Source organism: Grammomys surdaster, unplaced genomic scaffold (genome assembly GCF_004785775.1).
Source record: "Grammomys surdaster isolate TR1022 unplaced genomic scaffold, NIH_TR_1.0 97, whole genome shotgun sequence".
NCBI lineage: Eukaryota > Metazoa > Chordata > Mammalia > Rodentia > Muridae > Grammomys > Grammomys surdaster.
The window spans coordinates 19,925,424-19,942,229 of NW_021604576.1; positions in this window are offsets into that span (position 1 = coordinate 19,925,424).

Consider the following 16,806-nt stretch of genomic DNA (forward strand, 5'->3'; position numbering starts at 1 on the left):
GCTTCTCCACCAGCAGAATCTAACCTTATGCTTATCACAGATCCTCTCTCTAGGCCCTAGTCTAGAAATAAATTCTATTTATCAGCCAATAGAATTCATTCTTAATTGTAACACTCATAGGTCACAAGTTCTACTATGCCATCTATGTATCTATGTATCTATGTATCTATGTATCTATGTATCTATGTATCTATGTATCTATGTATCTATCTATCTATCTATCTATCTATCTATCTATTGGTTTTTTCGAGACAGGGTTTTTCTGTGTAGTCCTGGCTGTCCTGGAACTCAATCTGTAGACCAGGGGGCCTCAAACTCAGAAATCTACCTGCCTCTGCCTCCCAAGTGCTGGGATTAAAGGCGTGTGCCACCACTGCCCGGAAGTTCTACTATGTTTAAATGTGTAAGAAAAGTAAACAACTGGATCAGTCTCTGGAAGGCTATGACTCAGTGTATACAAAGATGACACTGTCCTGAGTTTCATTCTTCATCTCCGAAGGATCATCCCCCACAGGCCATGTGGCCTGACACTATTATATACATCTTACATAAGGACGTATCTTGTCCTTTATAACAATCCCTGAGTGGTCCTTGGTACCACAATCCTCCCCTCCACTGAAGGACATTTCTAAAATTTTAATAGGCCTATGCATACTCTGTGTCATAGTCAGTGTCTCTATTGCTGAGATAAAACACCATGACCAAAAAGCAAGTTAGGAAGGAAAGGGTTTATATTCCATGGCTTACCCTTCTAGATCACAGTCTATCATTGGAAGAAGTCAGGACAGGAACTCAAGCAGGGCTGGAAACTGGAGGCAGGAGCTGATGCAGAAGCCATGGAGGGTGTTACTTACTGGCTTTGCTTTCCATGACTTTCTCAGCCTGAATTTTTATAGAACCCAGAACCACTCTTCTGTGCTGTATTGCTTCCACTGATCACTAATTGAGAAAAATGCATTTCCCCTGAGGCTCCTTCCTCTCTGATGACGAAAGCTTGTGTCAAGTTGACACATGAAACCAGTCAATACACTCTTATGGTAAATGCTTTAAGTAAACTCCCTGGGTTGATGTTATACACATTTTAATAGCACACCAACAAAATATTTTCTACTCTTCAACTTTGCAAATCCACCTTTGTCTATATGAACTTTTGATTTTGTGTGCATGTATGCATGCATGTGTGTATGTGAGTATGTATATGTTGTGGCACTCTGTGAGGTCAAAGGTCAACTTGTAGAGTCAGTTCCCTCCTTTAACCATGTGTTTTCTCAGGATCCAACATGAGGTATCAGGTTTGGCAAGTGCCTTTACCTGCTGAGATCTCTTGAAAGACCTACCTATATTTTTTATTATTGCCAACCTGGTCACTCAAAAAGTATTAGGTTTGCATTGTTATTCTAATTTGCATTTATTTGAATATTGATAAAGATGTGTGTCTTTTCAGTATTCATCGAGCATTTCATGCTCTTCTTTTATTATCTGACATTTGTTTCTCCACTCTCCTATTCTGTCTCCTGTCTCAAACTTGAAGTTGTATATAATTAATACACACAACTTTAGTTGGAAACACCAGAGCCAGGGATAAAGCAGAAGCCTGGGCAGGAAATCACCTCTTCTGAGTCTTAGGATTTAAGAATATAGAACATCTTTTTGGTTGGTTGGTTGGTTGTTGAATATATTGTTCTTATTTGTACACAGTCTGGGCTGGCTTGAGATCACTCAGTCTACTGAGTGCTTGGATTCCAGGTGTGTACCACCATGCCCCGGTCATCTGTTGTACTTAGTTGAGATTTCTTTTCCTTTTTTGTTTTTTCTATTACTCAAGATTGAACACAGGGTGCTATGTATATTAAGCAAGCAGTCTACCACTGAACTATATCCTTGGGATGGTCTGGTATATTTAAAAACTAGAAACAAGCCAGGAAGTGGTGGTGCACGCCTTTAATCCCAGCACTTGGGAGGTAGAGGCAGGCGGATTTCTGAGTTCGAGGCCAGCCTGGTCTACAGAGTGAGTTCCAGGACAGCCAGGACTATACAGAGAAACCCTGTCTCGAAAAACAAAAAACAACAACAACAACAACAAAACATAAATAAATAAATAAACAATAAAAACTAGAAACAAAACAGAAGTTAATGTGAAACTGGCTGAGTCAGCTACTTTCAATTCCACACATCATAAACAAGAGAAAGTAGGTGTGCAGAAAGAAAAACAGTGCTAGATCTTGGAAGTAGAAGAGTCTAGGCACTGTGGCTTTGGTCCATTCATATCCTGTAGGCTTTCAAGAATGCTCTATGTCTTTTAGTTTGGTTACATTTCTGTTAGGATAAGCAGTGTCACATATTGTCCTTTATAATATGAGGAACTGGGGGATAGAGACAGTTTACGAAGACTGTTCTGCTCTTAATTTCCCCTTTTCCCAGGCTCCTAAGAAGCCCAGGAGAGTCCTAACAAATCTGTGATTCTCAATCTTGAAGATGACTGTGTTGATTTGAATGAGAATGGCCTCTGTAGGCTCTCATGATTGAATACTTGTTCCCCACTTGGTGGAACTGTTTGGGAAAGATTGGAAGGTGTAGCCTTGTTAGAGGAGATGTGGCACTGGGTAAGCTTTGGAGTTGCAAATGACCACACCATTTCCAGTGTCCTCCGCCTCCCCCTGCTCTACCTTGGACTTGTGGCTCAGATATAAGCTCTCAGTTGTTCTCACCGCCATGTCTTTCTCTGCCATCATGGATTCTAATTGTCTGAAATCATAAGCCCAATTAAACTCTTTTATACGTTGCTTTGGTCATGATGTTTCATCAAAGCAATAGTAATGAGTATAGGACATGAAAGCAAAAATTGCACAATGGACCAACTGTATTGTATTAGGGTTTCTATTGCTGCAATGACCAAAGAGCTAGTTGAGGAAGAAAGAGTTTATTTAGCTTACACTTCCACGTTGTAGGTCCTCATTGAAGGAATCCAGGATAGGGACTCAAACAAAGCAGGAACTTGGAGGCAGGGGCTGATGCAGAGGCTATGGGGGTATGCTACTTACTGTCTTGTTCCCATGGCTTGCTGAACCTACTCTCTTATAGAAGCCATGGCCACCTACTTAGGAGTGGCACCACCCACAATGGGTTCAGCCCTTCCCTATTGTCTTAGGGTTTCCATTGCTGTGAAGAGACACCACAACCAAGGCAGCTCTTATAAAGGTAAACATTTAATTGAGGCTGGCTTACAGTTTCAGAGGTTTAGTCCATTATCATCATAATGGGAAGCATGGCAGCATGCAGGCAGACATAGTGCTGGAGGAGGAGCTGAAAGTTCTGCATCTTGATTCAAAGGCAACCAGGAGAGACTGGTATCAGCAGGCAGCTAGGTGGAAGCTCTCTTCAATAGTGTACTGGGTGGAGCCTGAGCATAGGAGGAGACCTCCAAAGCTCACTCTTACTTTGACATACTTCCTCTGGCAAGGCCACACCTCCTAATAGTGTCATTCCCTACAGGTCAAGCATATTCAAACCACCACACCTATAAACCACTAATTAAGAAAATGCCCTATAGCTAGATCCCATGGAGCCATTTTCTCAGTTGATGTTCCCTCCTGTAGGATGATTTAGCTTGTGTCAAACTGACATAAAACTAGCCAGGATGTATGTCTTTATTGCATTAATCCTTTGATTTTTTTTTCTTTCAGGATTCTTCATCCAATCAGATATGTAGATCTTTGCTCCACTCAGCTCTCTGAAAGTCCCATCTCAGAACTTCTGGCTTTACTCTCTAGAGGGTACCTAGAGGGTTACCTTCACTGAGCATTTACTACGTGCTTTGCATACATCTAATTACTGAACTCAGGTAGGGATGTCATTGTTCAATGGCAGATGAAGCTAAAGAGGAAATGAAAACCTAGTAAATTGTTCAAGAGTACTCAGCTAGAACATGATAAAGCAGGGATCTGGTGTCTGACTGTTTTTCTTTTTTCTTTTTTTTAAAGAATTATTTATTTACTTTATGTATATATGAGTACACTGCAGCTGTCACCAGAAGAGGGCATCAGATCTCATTACAGATGGTTGTGAGCCACCACGTGGTTGCTGGGAATTGAACTCAGGACCTCTGGAACATCAGTCAGTGCTCTTAACCACTGAGCCATCTCACCAGCCCTGCTGTCTGACTGTTACATCCCTGTTTCCTGGCTGGCCCAGCCAGTCTAGAGCTAGGAGGATATTGATCCTGGGACAGAATTCGGGACTTTCACTTTCAGGACCCCTCTAATCACCATCTTCAGATCTTTATCTTTCTCAGAACAAGAGAATACTTGTATACTTATAATCTACCAGCTGGCAGCTCTTTTGACTATTCTTCCCACACAAAGTTTATGCCAGAACTTGGCGCTAATTTACTGAGCACTGAAGGACCACGGGCTGTATCTAAACCATGGGTTTCTATCACCCAATCACCATTCAATACAAGGCAGTTCCTGAAACAGGTTTCTCATTCCTTTGTGGTGTACTTCCTTTATAATGTTAGTAAATACTCATTTGCTTCTCATATAAGCTCTTATGTAAGAGTTAGGCACTATAAAATCCCCATTTCACACCTAAGTCAATAGAGGCTAGTTTTGTGCTATGCTCAAGGTCACAAAGCTAATAAACGGCAGCCCAGATTCCAGTTCAAATGTCAGCGACTCCTTTGAGAAGCTAGTGAAGCCTAACATACCTCACAAAAATGTACACCTTCATGATCCCTTCAACCTCTGGGGGTCATCTTGAGGACTCTCCTACAGTCGGTCAAGCACTTTGCAGAGCAAAGCTCAGAAAACTCATTTGTCCTCCAGGTTAAGGTAAGGAAGATTGAAGAGGGAATCAGCAAGATGGAAAAAAGATAGTGGCCTAGAAAAAGAGCACTTCCTGTCCCTGTCCCTGTCCCTGTCCCTGTCCCTGTCTGTTTCTCTGTGGCTATGATAAACCCGATGACCAAAAGTAACTTGGGGAGGAAAGGGTCTATTTGGCTTACATGCTCCAGTAAAATTCTATCACTGATGGAAGCCAAGGCCAGACCTCAAGCAGGGACGGCATCTGGAAGTAGGAACTGAAGCAGGGATAACGGAGCGGTGCTGTTTACGACCTCACTCTGTGGCTTTCTCAGCTTGCTTTCTTATACAAGCCAGGATCCCATGCACAGGACTAGCATTGCACGAAGTGGTGAGCAGAGGCCCAGCCCTCACACCTCAATCATTAATCAACAAAATGACCCATAGACCTGCCTACAAATCAATATAATGAAGGTAATTCCTCAACTGAAGTCCCTTTTTCTTCAAAGTAGAGTAGGTGATCCTACTCTGTGTCAAGTTCACAAAAATGTATTATCAGACTTCCCTCAGTGCATTAAGATGAAAATATCCAAATGCTCTGACACCTCTCCTAACCTAAGGAAACTCACTTATGGGCTGGCCCGGCATCAGGACCATTAGCTGCAGCTTCTGTGGACTATGGCATTGCCATGTGTTTGCAGTAGAGACGATAGGTATGTCCTCAGCTCCACACATTCTAGTACAGATGAGTTGATTAAGGAGGGTCTGCAACTGATTCCAAACAGACTCATATCGAGTCCAGAGCTGCTCCCTGCTGGGTGTCTATCATTCTTCCAAATATCCAGGATCCCAGTGTCCCTCTTTTGAGCTTGTGATGAGTTAAGGATGGGGGAATTAAGCTTTTCAGAAATACAAAATCAAATAGCATTTCAGCCTTGCATTTGGCAATATCCCTTCTCTAAGACAAGTGCAGCTCAGGGGTTATCCACCTGAATAGATAGGGATGGCACAAGAGAGGGTAGAAATACTAGGGGAAAAGAAAGAAAAAAGAAAAAAATACTAGGGAAAATAAGTTACTAATAAACATTACCATATTACATATTTGCCAACCTCAGTTCGTCTTAAAAGTTTTCTTACCTTTTTCTTAAAGTAGAAAGTGGTATCTAATATTTTTGACAAATTACATGTAACTATGGGATATATAGAAATATGACATATATAAACAGTGTGGTATGATAGAATTAAACCAATTAATATAGCAGTCATTTTAAATATGTCTCATTTATTTCTCATGCTAAATGAAGCCCATACCTAAAACCTCTTTTTTAAAAAAAGATTTATTTATTTTTTTATGTAGCAACAGTACATTGTTGCTGTCTTCAGACATAACAGAAAAGGCATCAGATTCCATTACAGATGGTTGTGAGCCACCATGTGGTTGCTGGGAATTGAACTCAGGACCTTTAGAAGAGCAGTCAGTGTTCTTAACCACTGAGCCATTGCTTCAGCCAACCTAAGACCTCTTTACACTCTTATTAATACCATGGAACTTACTTAAATGAGAGAGAGATAAAGAGATAGGTAGATGGATGACAGATAGATAAATAGATAGATAGATAGATAGATAGATAGATAGATAGATAGATTTTACTGTTTTAAAGATTAGAATAGATAAATGTTTTAAATTTTCACAAAATTCTTTGAGGGGGCCAGAGAAACGGCATAAACACCAAGAGCACGGGCTGCTTTCCCGAAGGATTCAGCATTGATTCCCAGCACCCATATGGTGGCTCACAGTCACCTGCGACTCCAGTTCTGAGAGATCCTATGCCGGTTTCTGGCTTTCTTGAGTACCAGGCACATGGTGCACAGTTATATAAACAGAATAATTTTTTAAAATTTTAAATCAGTTAAGAATAACAAACTATCTTAATAAACATTAGAAGATTTTTTATCATTAAAAGCTTTAATTTCAAAACCCAAAAAGAGTCAGTGAGAAAAATGGCTGTTTCCTTAAGTCTTTTTAATATCTGGCATAAGAGAGGTGAGCTGGCATCTCTGTCTGCTTCTGTACTCATTGTGCTCAATAGAGACAATAGAGTCTTGGTATTTGATAAAGCTCTCTTTATCTGGAAGACTGTCTGAAAAGAACACACTTTGAGGACTGCTGTGCTAGATCATGAAGTACAATCAAGAATCCAGTGTTCTAGCCCTAGGAGAAAAAAATCTATGGTCATGGTGTAAGAGAGACAACATACTCAGTGTACCGATTTTAGCGATAGATACTGCTAGGTTTGAATCCAAGATTCTCATCTTCTTATTCAGTAGTCCTTGGGAGGACTACTGAACTACAAAACTCAGATCTATCCTTATATAGGGAATGTTTGCTGCCTTCCTGGGTTGTTGAAAGATAAAGAATTTTTCCACACTTCATTTAGACATAACTTTTGCCAAGGCTATGTAAGATATGTCCTGTTATCCCACATTTTTGTTTGTTTATTTTGTTGTTGTTATTGTTATTTTTTTTCTCAGAGACCACCTGTCTCTGCCTGCCAAGTGCTGGGATTAAAAGCATGCATCACAATGCCCAGCTTCCTCTCTGTGTTTTCTATATCTCATTTTAAAAACTTAAACAGATATTTCAAAAGGAAAACTTATGTCCCTATTATGACAGCAAACCACTTGTCCAAAACTGAAGATGCAATAAAAAAATATTAAAAGGCCAATTGCAGGGGCTAAAATGATAAAGTTAAGAGTACCTGCTGCTCTTCCAAAGGATTCATGTTCAACTCTCAGCACCCACACAGCTGTTCACAGCCATTTGTACCTTCCTCTTCTGGCCTCCTCCAGCATGGTATGTACATGGTGCCAAAACACCCATTTGCCTCTACCTCCCTTATGCCTGGTTCATGTTTTTCCCCCTTAAACCTATTGCAAAGGGAAGTGAGTTGATTTTGTTACTGCATGACCTGACAAAACCAACTTAACGAAAGGGTTATTCAATTTGGCCATTGTTTCAGAGGATGTAGCCCATGGCTACTTGGTTCCATGGGTCTAGATTTATTAAGAGACAGAACATCACAACAACAGGAGAATGTGGCAAAGAGGTCTCTTCATAGCAGGTAGAAAGTAGGAAGAAAAGGCATACAGGAAGAAACACTGGTAAGATAGCCTATAGGAACACACCTCAGGTGACCTACTTCCTCTCATCAAGCTCCATGTCCCTTGGAGGTCACCTAATAATGAGCCTATCAAAGCACTAATACACTCCTTATCTTACAGTCCTCACGATCTAGTTATCCCAAGAGACGCTCACAGACACACACAGAGGCATGCCTCACTAATCTCCTGGGGTTTCCTAATCCAATAATGCACACCATCAAGTTTACCATCACAAGAAGCTGTTAGAAAATCTTTCATAGCTGATTGGTGGTGTATGGGTGGTGGTGGCACACGCCTTTAATCCCAGTATTCAGGAGGCAGATGCCTGAGATCTCTGAGTTTGAGGCCAGCCTGGACTAAAGTTTCCAGGACAGCTAGGGCTACACAGATAAACTTTCTGTTTTGCGAACAAAAACAACAACAAAGTCTTTCGTGACCAACACCAAAGACTGTACCAGATGTAACCAGAAGAAGTCAGGGATTAAAAGAAAAAAATAACTTTCCCATTGGTATTCAAGTTAAAAAACGTCTCTGTGTATAGTATGTGCACATGTGTGCATATTCATGCACCAAACCCAGAGCTCACCATTTTGACTAGGCTGGATGGTCATCATGCCCACAGGACCAGCTGTCTCTCCCCCTCACTGCTGGAGTTACAGGCATGTACAGCCATGCTCCACTTTTCACATGGATGCTAGTGGTTAGAAATCATGTCTTTCTGCTTTTGAAGCAAGAGTTTTACCTTTTAAGCCATCTCCCCTTCTATTATACAAATTGACTTTGTACTGTTATATAAAATGACTTTGTCATTTTTCTTAAAAGAAATTAAGTTATCTAATTTATTACCTGCATCTTTGGAGTTAAAACTTCTTAAAAGGAACATCCTTGCTATGAAGTTTACATACAGAGTTCAAGGCCAGCCTGGTTTCCATAGTTAGTTCCAGGAAAGCCAGGGCTTCATAGAGAGACCCTCTGTGAAACAAAACAAAACATGTACAGGGTTTTGCCTACATATACATTTGTACACCACATTCATACCTAGCTAGAGGAGGTCTTCATGTCACAAGGTTTACAAAAGAATGAACACTAGGACAGAATTAGTCTTTTCCTCTCTACCTGCAAGCCACAGTTTTTAATTCATGCCCAAAGACTTGGTTGTATTTCCTGGTGAGCACCAGGAAGACTGTGCTTGGATTATGTTTAGCTGTAATGGAAGCATTAAGCATGTAGATGAGTTACGCCGACAAATGTTGAGTGAACTTTAAGGAGCTTATTTCTCACATGTGAAAATGTTATGCCGCCGGGCAGTGGTGGCGCACGCCTTTAATCCCAGCACTTGGGAGGCAGAGGCAGGCAGATTTCTGAGTTTGAGGCCAGCCTGGTCTACAGAGTGAGTTCCAGAACAGCCCAGGCTATAAGAGAAACCCTGCCTCGAAAAAACCAAACCAAAACAAACAAACAAAAATGTTATGCCTGTGAATGTGAAGGTTAGCGGCCCACATAAGGTGTCTTTGTCTACTGCTCTCTACCTTATATTTTAGGCACTTCAAGCTCATGGATTGGCTAAACTGGTTAGCCCCAGAGACCCAGGAATCTGCCTCTCTCAGCAACCTAAGGTTTCAAGTGTGCACCGCATACCTCGATTTTCCTGTGACTATTGCCCTCAATAGTGATCAGAGGTCAGACCTTACGACTACACAGCAAGCACTTTTCTGACTGAACCACCTCCTAGGTCCTTAAGTTTATCTTCTCTCACAGTGCTGTTGTAGCACTATAGAAGGATACAAGAAAATGCCAGTGTTCAGCAGTGTAACTGATCCTTCCCCACATGTTACTATTTGCCTGTAGGATCCCTTGAGAAGCAGACAACTCTTTTTGATATGAAGTTCAAAAATTGTGTGTGTGTGTGTAGCATGCCATTCTTAGCTATCTTAGTATCGCTGAGGACCTGAGAACACTTGAGAACCATTACAGAATGCCATCAGCACATTGGCCAGGAAGATGGCCAAGTTAATCTCAGCAGAATTTCATATGCTACCAATCAGAGACTAGGCACCAGACACTCTTGTTAAGAGTGGAGGTTTTGATGAAGTAGGACCAGGCATACACACAGGGGAGGCCAATGCTTTAGGTCTATGGACTACATTTTGAGGGCCAAGAAATCAAGAGAAACGAATCTGTAATCAGTCATCTTTTAAAACTTGACACTCTGACTGGGGATCCATTTTCAGTTTCAAGTCATGTACTTTGGCTGCCAACCTGGTGATGTAGTTAGAGACAAGCTTTAACACAATGAGCAGGAATAAAAGAAATTCCAGGACAAAAGGGGCTAGCCTGATCAACCTATATATGCCATTCCTGAAGTTTGACCAAAATAGAAATACTGACCTCAAGCCTTTGACTATCTGAGTTTATTGTCTTGCTTGTTCCTTGACTATTTGCATCTATTGTATTGCTCGTTCCTCAACCTAGACCTTAATATTTACATGCAATTTAAACAGTATAAAAGCAAAAAAGGAGGAGGAGGGATGGGATCGGGGATTCACGGGTGGGGGGAATGGGGAAGGGGATAACATCCAAAATATAAATAAATAAAATAGTGAATAAAAAAACACCTGACACTCAAAAGGCAGGGTCCAAGGAGGAACAGGACATAGTGCAGCAGTCATAGGTAATATTTTAGAGAACATAGACACACTCTGTTAAAATATGTACTCCTGACCACTTGCTACATGTATACTATGTTTTCTGACATTTAAATGAATGCGTCTCTTCTCTTAAAGTTGTGTCTGAGGCCTAAGACCAGAGTGTTGAGCACACCTTTTTGGCTTTATGAGTTTGGGTAATGGCTTTAACTCTTAACTCATGGTTAGACTATTTGACTTAGCATGAGGCACCAGTAAGATGTGATTAAAAGACTTCTGCTTTGTAGAGTTTTATTAGGATGAACTAGGAACACTCCTGAGTCATGGTGGGATCTCTGTGAGCACTGTTTACTCCCCTCAGATGTTGCCAAGAAAGGTTCTAAGTCATATATTTAAGGAGGGTAGAGAAGCACACCCTGCTCCCCAGTCTCAATGATTTAAAGCTGCAAACTTCCTTCAGTGGAGAACTGACTTTAGCTTACCAGCCTCGGTGTTTGCAAATAGTGTTTAAGACACTGGCTATTCCTGCATAATTAAAACAAAGATTATTCTGCATTTAAAATAGTTTTTAGGTGCACCCACACTTCACATCCCAAAATAAGTTGCCATGACAGCCATTTAATTAATCTAATCATGAACATCTCTTGAGCCCCAAAAGGCAGGGTGGATCTTAGGAGCTAGAAATCAGGTCATATCCTTGATATTCATTATCCCTGAAATACTCAGAGAAACTTTAGGTCTGGCTGCTTGATAGTCTTTTCAATAAATAAATGTGGCCTTTATTTCAAAAAGTGTTTTAAGTTCTGGATTGACAATTATGAATTATCAACGCACACACACACACAAGGAAGAAGCTCCAGTTAATTGGAGTATAGTAGCTGGTGAATGTTTGCTAGGTGGAGAAAAAGAAAATGTGGGGATCTAAGTTTCATCTATCATTTCTGAGGTACACCATAAAGCCTTAGCCCTAACAAAGACTCCAAAGGGCAGAGACAATTCTTTTTAGTGAGTATATGCTAAACAGCTGCCCCTCAGAGAAACGGTAAATCCTCTTGTCTCCATACCACTGGATGGCCTTATGATCAGCCTGGAATATAAGAGAAACGAAAGGACCATCTTACTGTCGAAAAGTCTCATCAAGTGTCATCATGGAATCACGAGACCAAAGGGACATGAGAGAAAGGGAGGGGGACACAGTAACTCAGTGACTGGACATCAATTGAAAATGGAAGTGACATCTGCAGTGGCTGTGAGGTGGGGGTCTGAATGGGGCTAGGGACAACCCTCAGGGGACCAGTGGACAGAGGTGCTCACCAAGGTGAAAGGACAAGCTTTGCATTTGTCACAAATCTTTTACTGTTTGTCATTGACTGGCCCACTGTTGTTAATAGAACATTCACGGCCCAAACTACTTTGTACAAATTAACTTTCAGAACAACTGAAATGTTTAATTTTTTTAATCATAAATAGTATCAATGGAATATTTTCTAATATATTTCTATATACCTCTTGAATTGAATACGGAACTTAGTTTGTGCTTTCCTTGGTGACTCATGGGTTCACCATCTTTTGCTTTTTATCTAGGGCTGACAGATAAAATACAAACATTAAGTAAAATCTGACTTTCAGCTAAATACATAATATTTTATCACACTTGCAATATAAACAAATTGTTCCTTGTTTGTCTGAAATTCAAATTTAACTGGCCTTTTTTTTAAATTTCTGAAACCTGGTCACTCCACTATGACATGGTGCTGTTATAATTCAGCAATATTTCCAATGCAGTTGAGCTATAGCAGGACTAATTGTCCTGACGGGTAGGCATCTCAAGGCTACTGTGCTTCTTAAACTGCAGTTATTTTTACAGGCTCTTTCTTGTAACAAGGGTGTTACACTTTCAGTTTCCCTCTCCTTTTTAATTCTGTTAATCCATTTAGACAAAGAGTAAATATAGTTTCTGAGCAATGTGAATACATACTTGACAGAAGTATGCAAATTTTAAGACAAGAGCTTCACAAAATCTTAGTTTGACTTCTCAGAGAGTAGCCAGTGCCTTAAGAGTCCCAATGGCTAAGTAAATCGTAGCTTATTCTATGTATGTGTGTGTGTGTGTGTGTTACGACCTTGTACAAACAGAAATCAGCCTCTGATGGAGATATTAAAACTGGATGTAGAGAATCTGTGATTGTGGATGATATTCTTGGTAATTTTTAGAAGGAGCTAGGAAGATACAGATCTAGCCTAACAAATGATTTTGTCTTAGGGCTGGGGACTGAACAGGGGTAAGTAAACTCTTTGAAATTATTGTCAGAAGTGGATGGTTCAGCATAATGAGTTTTTTATTTTAGCATGGTGGGGCAAAAATGTTATTTGTTCAGTAGAAATTTTACTTTTTAAAATTTTTCCTCTAGTACAATACTCTTAGTTTGCCATTTGATTGGGAACAAGAACAAATGATTAACATAATACAGAGTTAGCTATCTGCTGGGTAGGTGGGTTAGGGTCATTAAATACAGTTTTGACTTACATTTTCAACTTACAAATGTACTGGGACAGTCCTAGCAGCTCTTTGTGTTCTAATTATTTTATGATCTATTCAATCAACTAAAAGTAATCACCACATTCTAACAACACAAATAAAAAACTAGTCATCATATTTGTAACACAAAATACTGTGCATTACAGATACAGTGCTCAGAGGAGACTCAAGCAGCCTATGAAACCTTTGGTGAAAGAGTTACAAAGTCTATTCCTCCATAAATACACTCATTTTCATAATGATTGTTTTCTGCTGTCCTAGGCAATGCTTGCTCTGTATGTAGACTTGAAGTAGCTTCTGAATTAGAATTGCTGTTCCTGATGCTAGGCTTATAAGCTTTCACACTGCATGAAAACTTAGCAAACATTTCTCATCTCCTTCTATATTTGCATTTATTTTTACTGTTTTATTTCATGTAAGAAAATTGTTTGAAAATGATTTATGGTAGGAGGAGGATTTTGAGGTTCCAAGTGGTTAGGTCTTGTGTTTTCTAAATCTACTTTTACTGACATTAATCAAAGAATGCCTTGTCAGAATCAGATTCCAAGCTGGGCAGTGGTGGCACGCGCCTTTAATCCCAGCACTTGGGAGGCAGAGGCAGGTGGATTTCTGAGTTTGAGGCCAGCCTGGTCTACAGAGTGAGTTCCAGGACAGCCGGGGCTACACAGAGAAACCCTGTCCAAAAAAAAAAAAAAAAAAAAGAATCAGATTCCAAGGACTGTATTAGGAATTGTTACAAAGTCTAATACTGGGGCTCAGCAACTAAGAACACAGGCTGCTTTGCCAGAGGACTTAGGTTCAATTCCCAGCACCCACATGGCAGCTCACAACTGTAACTTTAGTTCCAGGGGGATCCAGCATTCTCACACAGACCTAACAACAATGCACGGGGAACAAAAATAGAAATACAAAAATCATTAAAAAGTATGAAAGTGTAATACCAAGCAAGGATCAGAATCTCGGGTCGTGATAAAGGCAGTGTGATTTCTGCTCAGACTTGGGAGATTATGATTCTCAGAAGAGAATTGGTACATGGTAACAACAGTACCCTACATATGACAAGCCTTTAAAACTTGCCTGTACTCACAACCAGAGGGACCCTGGCTGTGAGGTCACAGGAACCTTTAACTGCACTATATATTTAAATTCATGTAACCCGACTTACTGTGTTAGCTTTCTTTTTCCTTTTGATGTCCAAACACAAAATTCGCTTCAAAATTATGTTAAAACTGAATAGTTTTTAAGAGGTGTATTTATTTTCATTTTTTTTAGCCTTAGAATTACTTTTGTCGGTTTTTCTCTGAAGCCTTTTTGTTACTCTGAAAGACTCATTAAACCATGTCAGAAGATATCTTTAAAGGATAATGTGGACTATTGAGAGGACAGAGTGGTTAAAAAAAACAAACCAAGAAATAATCAATGGACATTTTTTAAGTGTAGGAGCAAAAGATCCCTTGACAGACTTTTTTTTTTTTTTTAATGTGGTGAGGATAATGTGAAGGTTTATAGACAAGAATCTCAAGCTTGAGGCACTGAGGAAGGGTTATTGTCTTAGTCACTATGCCTTTGCTGTGAAGAGACACCATGACCAAGGCAACTCTTATAAAAGAAAGCATTTAATTAGTGATTTGTTTACAGTTTCAGAGGCTTAGCCCATCATCATCATGGCAGGAGTATAGCAGGCATAATGCTGTAGTTGAGAGCTATATCCTGACTGGCAGGCACAGAGAAAGAAATGCTGGGTTAGATATCTTCTTTTGAACACCTCAAGGCAAGCATTCTCCCAGTGACAACAAGGCCTCACCTTCTAATTCTTCTAATCCTTTCAAAGAGTTCCACTCCCTGCTGAGAGCCATTCTCATTCATATTGCCACAAACTTGCTTTTAGGTCAAGGATGAGCTTGAACTCCTGATCCTCCTGTAGGCCATATAAACTTAGAGCAGCAGACATAATGAAGAGAGAATAACTGTTGCTGATAAGAATTCCCAACTTTCCAGCCGGGCAGTGGTGGCCCACACTTTAATCCCAGCACTCGGGAGACAGAGGCAGGCGGATTTGTGAGTTCGAGGCCAGCCTGGTCTACAGAGTGAGTTCCAGGACAGCCAGGGCTACACAGAGAAACCCTGTCTCGAAAACCAAAACAAAACAACAAAAAAAATTCCCAACTTTTCAACAGAAACTGCCCCAGGCATGTTTAAATTTAAACCAGAGAGAACAAAGAATTAAGGAAAAGCCAAATTACTATAAACACACCAATTAAAAATATAGAAAGAAAACTTAGAAAAACTTACTGTACAAGCTATGTCAAAACTGAATGCCACCCTATAGGGAACCCTGGTACCAGGAAAGAGAAATAATACCTAATGCACACAGGGGACCATTAGTGCTAAAAAAACAAAAACAAACAAAACCCTGAATCAAAGTAATTAACGTGGTGGTTTGAATAAGAATTGGCACTCATAGGTTGAATATTTGTTTTATAGTTGGTGGACTATTTAGGAAGGTAGGAAGTATGGCCTGGTTAGAGCTCATCCCTCTCCTCCCTCTCTCCCTCTCCCCCTCCCCCTTTCTTTCCCCCTCCCCCTCCCTTTCCCTCTCCATCTCTCTCTTTCTCTCTCCTTCCTGCCTCCAGATTAGGATGTAAACTCTCAGCTACATCCAAGACATGTTTCCCTCCATGATGATTGTGGACTAACTCTCAGAAGCTATAAGCAAGCCTCCAGTTAAATGCTTTATCTTATATGTATCCTTGATCATGGTGTCTCTTCACAGCCACACAACAGTTAGGAAAAACAACTAACAAAATTCAAAAATAACAAACAACAAAGAACAAAAGAAAGAAGCAATAATGAGCAAACCATGCTAGCTATATTGACATCCCAGACAATTAGAGTGTCTAACACTGGTAATCCTTACTATTGCTCTTTTTCTGACTTCTACACAATTGCTATTATTTATCCTACTGAATTTCTTGGGGTTTTTTTTTTGTTGTTTTTTTGGTTTTTGTTGTTTTTGTTTGTTTGTTTGGTTTTTGTTGTTGTTGTTGTTTTTTGTTTTGTTTTTTTTTGTTGGTTTTTCTAGACAGGGTTTCTCTGTGCAGCCTTGGCTGTCCTGGAATTCACTCGGGAGACCAGGCTGGCCTTCAACTCAGAAATCCACCTGCCTCTGCCTCCCAAGTGCTGGGATTAAAGGTGTGTGCCACCACTGCCCGGCTTCTTGTTTATTTTTAACATTAGCCCACAATGCAATTTGTGTTATGGCATGTTCATACCTAATTTGTTTCTGTTCATTCCTCCAGGCCATGTACCCCGGGCAGTTGCCTTTCTGCTTCATGTCACAAATATTCTATTGCCTTTCCCCTCTTCCACACAACCTCAATGTCCTGTCTCGTGGTTCCCTTTTTCCTTCCATGCTACCTATGGTCAAATCTTAATGAACAAAAGAATTCTGTCAAGCAGAAAGATATAGCTTAGTTGCTAGAGGGCTTGTTTGATCCCTGGCATTATATAAATGGAGTATGATACATGCCTGTAATCTTAATCTTAGTTCTCAGGAGGTAGAAGTGGGAGGTTCAGAAGTTCAAGGTCATCTTTGGTTACACAGTGAATTTGATATCAGATCTTATTTCCAAAAGAAAAAAGAAAGTCAAGAATCTTTCTT